The sequence below is a fragment of the Tiliqua scincoides genome, chromosome 4, assembly GCF_035046505.1.
Source record: "Tiliqua scincoides isolate rTilSci1 chromosome 4, rTilSci1.hap2, whole genome shotgun sequence".
NCBI classification, from domain to species: Eukaryota; Metazoa; Chordata; class Lepidosauria; order Squamata; family Scincidae; genus Tiliqua; species Tiliqua scincoides.
Window position 1 is genome coordinate 59816846 of NC_089824.1, and position 7713 is coordinate 59824558.

Below are 7713 nucleotides of genomic sequence, written 5' to 3' on the forward strand. Positions count from 1 at the left end.
GTCCTTCCTGTAGTCACTTAAAGGTCAGTAAAGGTTGGGAAGACATCTTTGCCTTGCTGCTTTTAACTGTTCCAAATGTACAATGATGTTGACTTTTACAATTGCAAAATGCTTTTTCCTGAGTATTTAAATCTCTGGTATGAGACTGAGACTTTACTTGTGGCCCTAGTTATGCTATGCTTGGAGATAGAAATAGAAATTGCAGTGTATTGATCAGTGATGGATCTAAAGTATGGCCAGTAGGGCATGTGCCCTGGGTGCCACTTGAAGGGGGGGGGGTGCTACTGAGCGGTATCTATTAAAATTGAGAAAGTGGAGGCTGTCACTGATCCTCAAAAGGAGGAAATGGGAGCTTCAGCCAGACGAGGAGGCAATCTGGAGATGGGCACCCAGTTTGCAAGGCTGGATTGCAAGGCTGCTGCCACCGCTACCATCACTTCCTCAGGAGAGGAGAACCCAGAAGCAATATTGACATCATGCAACATCATGACATAATGATGTTGCCACCCCATATGCTGTGGCTTCTAGCTATGCCACTGGTATTGGTACTATTAGCAAATTGAGCAGCTTATTTATTTGTTTATTTAAATTATTTTTACTCCACCTTTCTTCTGTCAGAGCAGATGCCCAAGGTGGCTAATTAATACTCTTGACTATGAGGTATTAGTGAAAGCAGCCATGAGACCTGTCAAGTGTTTCTAGGCTCATTCTCCACTAATTCTACTCATTCCTCCAAGATAGTTGAAGAGGTTGCCATCTTATTATTTCCTGGGAATCATCTTTCCTATGGAATCCTAAAGTCTTCTATCTTGTACTTTTTTTGAAATATTTATGTGAATTCACACATGATTATCCATCACTGGTCTCAGTAAATGCAGAGGTCTCAATAAATGGATAATACCCATCTGTAAATCAAATTCTGATCTCCCTATTGGATTTTTTACAGAAGACTTGACCACAGCTAATGGCAAGATTCAGACAGACTAATTTAAAAGGAATTTAGAGAAGACCGAAATAATAATGGCTGGCTGTTCCTTTGGTGTAGAGAGAGAGAGAGGTGGCAACACCCGTCATTGAAGGGTGTTGATCTCAAGATTATTCAACACCCATGCACTGATTCTGGACTCAACACTGCACCTGAAAAGTCAAAGTTACTTGGAATTCTATTCAATTACTTTGACTGGTAAAAAGACAAATACCACTTATACCAGCACTGGTCTGAATAATGTTTGTTCCATTTTTACTCAAACCCAATGTCTTGCTTTTATTTCTTCTCCCCTATCTACCATGGTAGGATATTACAATCAGAAACTGGATGAATATTGCAATATGTGTGATAATTGCTGCTTACAAGTCTGCCTATAAGTTTTTAGATTGAAACCAAGCAACCTGTAATTCATGTATTCAAAAGGTTGAAGATAAATCTGTGTAATAGTGCTGGTTCTGAGGTCTAGAAATTTTTATTATTAAAAATATTATTTGCTGCTTTTTTAAATAAATAAATAAATAAATAAATAGAGAGACAAACTGGTTGCAATTGTAAGTTATATAAAAATAGTGTTCCATGTCCCAGGGAATCCACCATCTAAAAAAGATTGCAAAAGGGACACCAGCAAACCACGGCTGGAAAAGACTCTGCTGGGGTGAACAGGAACAGTCTGTCTTTGCTAAAGTTAAGAGAACCACCACTTTAAAGTGCTTCCAATCTCTTAAAAGTACTGTATAACCCTATATATGAAAGAGGCTATACTTTCCTAATCACTGATTGTGACTAATTAGGGGGTGAAGTTAAGTGGCACATGTATGAAGAAGCCATTTCTGGCAACTTGTGCTAGATCCATGCAGCTGCTTTTCATTGGCGTCTCTATAAATGTTACCAGAAACATTTAGTATATTACAGGTACATGCAAACCCACTGAAAAGCACTTTCTCAGCAATAGCATTTATATAGCTCTTCTGAACTATATGTGAATCTGTAGGGACAGAGAGGCTGCCCATCAGATACATAACCTCCCCCTCCCCATTGGACATTTGCCAGTCCTCAAGAGCACCAAAAGACCTTTCTGCTTGGGCTGTCATTTGGCAGCCATGAGTGAAACTGATAGGGAATTAATTGACTGAACATTATGTATCCTCATTCTCTCTCTCTCTCTCTCTCTTAATTTGTTAATTTTTATCTTGTTTTTAAGCACTTTACTCTCCCAGAGTCACAGGCACAAATGTCAGTAAATATCCAAATATTTGATTCAATAGTTGATTGAAGTTCAAGTGCTAATTGGCCTAATTGGTATCCACAGGGATGTTCAGAGAAATTATTAATTGTTCTTCGTTCATGTTGTTAGGATAAAGCAGGTCATGAAAGATCCTTTATATATCCAGAAGGTGGCAGTAAACAGCAATGAAATGCCAAAGGTTTCCTAGAAGAGCAAGGACCCCCATCCCCCAACCATCAGAAATCAACAAATAATTTTGTAAAAAGGCACATGATGCTACTGGAAGGTTTATTTTGATCTCTTTTTGTGGTGAGTAAAGTAGGAAACTGAATTTTAGCTGCTCTCTTGCTTCACGTATTACTCACAGAACAAACCGAAATGTTTGAAATGCCTAAAATGTATACATTTGTTCAACTACTTCAAGCCCTTTGAAGTCACAGTGAGACTTTGGGCGCAATCCTAACCCCTTATGTCAGTACTTTCCAGCAATGGGAAAGCCAATGGGACTTGTGCTGCATCCTGCAGTTGGGTGTCACTCACAAAGGCCTCCTCAAAGTAAGGGAATGTTTGTACCCTTACCTCAGAACTGCATTGCCCTTAAGTCAGTGCTGGAAAGAAAGCAGCCTCTGATGTAACAGAGAGTGTTGGCCCAGACAGCAGTCTGCTTTAACCATAGGGAAACCTTTGAATTTGCATTCTGAGTTCTGTGGGAAGCATTTACTATATTAAACAGCAGAAAGTATATCTTAAGAGCCACAGCACCTGAAAACAGCTATTTGTTGCCATCAGAAATGGATAAGACCAACAGCTGTTGTCCATTAGATATATATCTTCCCCAAAATGAGAAATAGATGGTGGTCTTACAGCAATCCCACAGTTTGTGTATAAATCAGTGAAAAATCAATTTGTTTTACATTGATTTCACTGGATGTCTCCGTCTTCTGATGTCTACCAGTACTGAATCTAGTGCAAACTGTGGATTGGGTCCCACTACGTGGGTCACGAGCCAATTTCAGGTGGGTCTCCATTTCAGTGTGTTTCCTGCTTGATGATGTCACTTCTGGCCATGACATCACTTCCAGGTTAATGACATCACTTCTGGTGGGTTCCAACATATTGTCATTCTAAAAGGTGGGTCTCAGTGCTAAAAAGTTTTGAGAAACAACTATCTAGTAGTGTATTAAGATACTCAGGTGGATCGGTTTTTAACATCCCTCCATATGACAAAATTATTTTTAGTAATAGCCATGAAATGAAATAATAATTATGGCCAGAAAAGAAATGCAGACTCCCTTATGAGAAATGGTTATAGCGTTAGGGACTCTTCAGTCTAGAAAGAGGAGAGACATGGTTGAGGCATATAAAATTATGCATGGGATGGATAGAGTGAATAGAGAGAAGTTCTTTTCCCTTCTTGCACAACACCAAAACGAGGGGGACATTCATTAAAATTGAGTGGCGGGAAAGCTAGAATGGACAAAAGGAAATATTTCTTTACCCAGAATGGAATTAATCTGTGGAACGCCTTGCCACAGGATGTTGTGGTGGCACCTAGATGTCTTTAAAAGGTGAATTGACAGATTTATAGAGGAAAAGTCAGTCACGGGTTACAATCATGATGACTATATGCAACATCTGGGTTTTAGAGATAATTTATCTCTGAATGCCAGATGGCAAGGGAGTGGCAACAGGATAGGGATGTCTTGCTCCCAGACACATCTGGTGGCCCACTGTAAGATACAGGAAGCTGGACTAGATAGGCCTTTGTCCTGATCCAGCAGGGCTCTTCTTATGTTACCCTGCTGGCAGAATATTTATAATGTTTATTAATTATTTGTACAACACCATCAATGTGGATGGTACTTTGAAATAGAAGACAGGTCCCTTCCCCCAGGGCTCACAATCCAAAAAGGGCACAAGGGAAACAGCACAAGAAGGGGAATGCAGTGGTGCCAGAATTAATGTGGAGCGATGTAATACTGGGGGTGTGCTATTGTCCTCCAGACCAGAAATCGGATGGGGACCTTGAAATGAGGAAACAGATCAGGGAGGTGACAAGGAGGAACAGGGTTGTAATCATGGGGGACTTCAATTATCCTCATATTGACTGTGTCAATTTGTGTTCTGGTCATGAAAAGGAGACCGGATTCCTTGACGTGCTAAATGACTGTGCCTTAGAGCAGCTAGTCATGGAGCCCACCAGAGGACAGGTGACTCTGGATTTAATATTGTGCAGTACACAGGACCTGGTTAGAGATGTCAATGTTACGGAGCCGTTGGGGAACAGTGATCATGCTGCGATCCATTTCGATGTGCACGTCAGGGGAAAAATACCGGGCAAATCGCTCACAAAAACCCTTGACTTCCAACGGGCGGACTTCCCTCAAATGAGGAGGCTGGTTAGAAGGAGGTTGAAAGGGAAGGTAAAAAGAGTCCAGTCTCTCCAGAGTTCTCCAGAGCCTCATCAAAGAGACTCTCAATACACATAGACGAACAGACCTTGCTGAGGGAGAATCAGCATGGCTTCTGTAAGGGTAAGTCTTGCCTCACAAACCTTATAGAACCAGAGTGCATGGAGGCTGCTTAAAACAACAGTAATAGAGGCCCAGCAGAGGTGTATACCGCAAAGAAAGAAGGGTTCCACTAAATCCAGGAGGGTGCCCGCATGGCTAACCAGCCAAGTGAGAGAGGCTGTAAAGGGCAAGGAAGCTTTCTTCCATAAATGGAAGTCTTGCCCTAATGAGGAGAATAAAAAGGAACATAAACTGTGGCAAAAGAAATGTAAGAAGGTGATACGGGAGGCCAAGCGAGACTATGAGGAACACATGGCCAGCAACATTAAGGGGAGTAATAAAAGCTTCTTCAAATATGTTAGAAGCAGGAAACCCGCCAGAGAAGCAGTTGGCCCTCTGGATGGTGAGGGAGGGAAAGGGGAGATAAAAGGAGATGGCAGAGAAATTAAATGAGTTCTTTGCATCTGTCTTCACGGCAGAAGACTTCGGGCAGATACCGCTGCCCGAACGGCCCCTCCTGACCGAGGAGTTAAGTCAGATAGAGGTTAAAAGAGAAGATGTTTCAGACCTCATTGATAAATTAAAGATCAATAAGTCACCGGGCCCTGATGGCATCCACCCAAGAGTTATTAAGGAATTGAAAAATGAAGTTGCTGATCTCTTGACTAAGGCCTCAAAATGGCCACAGTGCCAGAAGATTGGAGGATAGCAAATGTCACGTCTATCTTTAAAAGGGAAAGAGGGGACACCCGGGAAACTATAGGCCGGTCAGCCTAACATCTATACCAGGTAAGATGGTGGAATGTCTCATCAAAGATAGACTCCCAGTACACATAGACGAACAGGCCTTGCTGAGGGAGAGTCAGCATGGGTTCTGTAAGGGTAAGTCTTGCCTCACAAACCTTATAGAATTCTTTGAAAAGGTCAACAGGCATGTGGATGCGGGAGAACCTGTAGACATTATATATCTGGACTTTCAGAAGACGTTTGACACGGTCCCTCACCAAAGACTACTGAAAAAACTCCACAGACAGGGAATTAGAGGACAGGTCCTCTCATGGATTCAGAACTGGTTGAAGACCAGGAAACTGAGAGTGGGTGTCAATGGGCAATTTTCACAATGGAAAGAAGTAAAAAGCGGTGTGCCCCAAGGATCTGTCCTGGGACCGGTGCTCTTCAACCTCTTCATAAATGACCTGGAGACAGGGTTGAGCAGTGAGGTGGCAAAGTTTGCAGACGACACCAAACTTTTCCGAGTGAAGACCAGAAGTGATTGTGAGGAGCTCCAGAAGGACCTCTCCAGACTGGCAGAATGGGCAGCAAAATGGCAGATACGCTTCAATGTCAGTAAGTGTAAAGTCACGCACATTGGGGCAAAAAATCAAAACTTTAGATATAGGCTAATGGGTTCTGAGCTGTCTGTGACAGATCAGGAGAGAGATCTTGGGGTGGTGTTGGACAGGTCGATGAAAGTGTTGACCCAATGTGCGGCGGCAGTGAAGAAAGCCAATTCTATGCTTGGGATCATTAGGAAGGGTATGAGAACAAAACGACTAATATTATAATGCCATTGTACAAATCAATGGTAAGGCCACACCTGGAGTATTGTGTCCAGTTCTGGTCACCGCATCTCAAAAAAGACATAGTGGAAATGGAAAAGGTGCAAAAGAGAGCAACTAAGATGATTGCTGGGCTGGGGCACATTCCTTATGAGGAAAGGCTACAGTGTTTGGGCCTCTTCAGCCTAGAAAAGAGGTGCCTGAGAAGGGACATGATTGACACATACAAAATTATGCAGGGGATGGACAGAGTGGATAGGGAGATGCTCTTTACACTCTCACATAAAACCAGAACCAGGGGACATCCACTAAAATTGAGTGTTGGGAGAACAGACAAAAGAAAATATTTCTTTACTCAGTGTGTGGTTGGTCTGTGGAACTTCTTGCCACAATATGTGGTGATGGCGTCTGGCCTGGACGCCTTTAAAAGGGGATTGGACAAGTTTCTGGAGGAAAAATCCATTACAGGTTACAAGCCATGATGTGTATGTGCAACTTCCTGATTTTAGAAATTGGCTATGTCAGAATGCCAGATGCAAGGGAGGGCACCAGGATGAGGTCTCTTGTTATCTGGTGTGCTACCTGGGGCATTTGGTGGGCCGCTGTGAGATACAGGAAGCTGGACTAGATGGGCCTATGGCCTAATCCAGTGGGGCTGTTCTTATGTTTTTATGTTCTTAATGGGAAAGAATATGCAATTATTTCATGTGCACATTCTTAGACTTAGGATGGGAATGAGGGTTTCATCTCAAGTCTTCACAGAAAAGATGGGTTTTGAAGAGAGAAAGCATCTCACAGATGATATGTTCAGAATAGAAATACAGAATATACATATAAACATACGTACATATAAAACATGAACACACAGTATTTTCTGCAATAGAAGGTGCTGTGCCAGCTTTGTGTCAGATGGAGTGGGTGTCTTAAGGCTGGTTCCCTAATGTCATGCATTTATCTGCTACTTCAATGCCCTGCCCATGGAAGGAGGGGTGTTGTCAGAATGCCACTCCATAAAAGGTATATACTGGAGAGATGCTGGGGTATTGGCAGCAGGGATGCTCCACTGGTGTTTTTTAAACTCTTCTTTGCTCCTTCCCCTTTGTGCTGATTAGGGGCCCAATCCGATCCAATTTTCCAGTGCCACCCTGCAGCTGCCTGATCTCAGAAGCTAAGCAGGGTCAGGCCTGGTTAATACTTGGATGGTAGACCGCTTGGGAATACCGGGTGCTGTAGGCTTCTACCATAGTCTTTCGAGACTGAAGGTTGCCAACCAGTGTAGCTGTGCCAGTGGGGTGTGTACTGCATCCATTGGTGAGGAGGCAGTAGAAGAGGCCTCCTCAAGATAAGGGAATGTTTGTTTCCTTACCTTGGGGCTGCGTTGCAGCTGCACCGGTGCTGAAAAGTTGGATAGGAGTGGACCCTAGGACT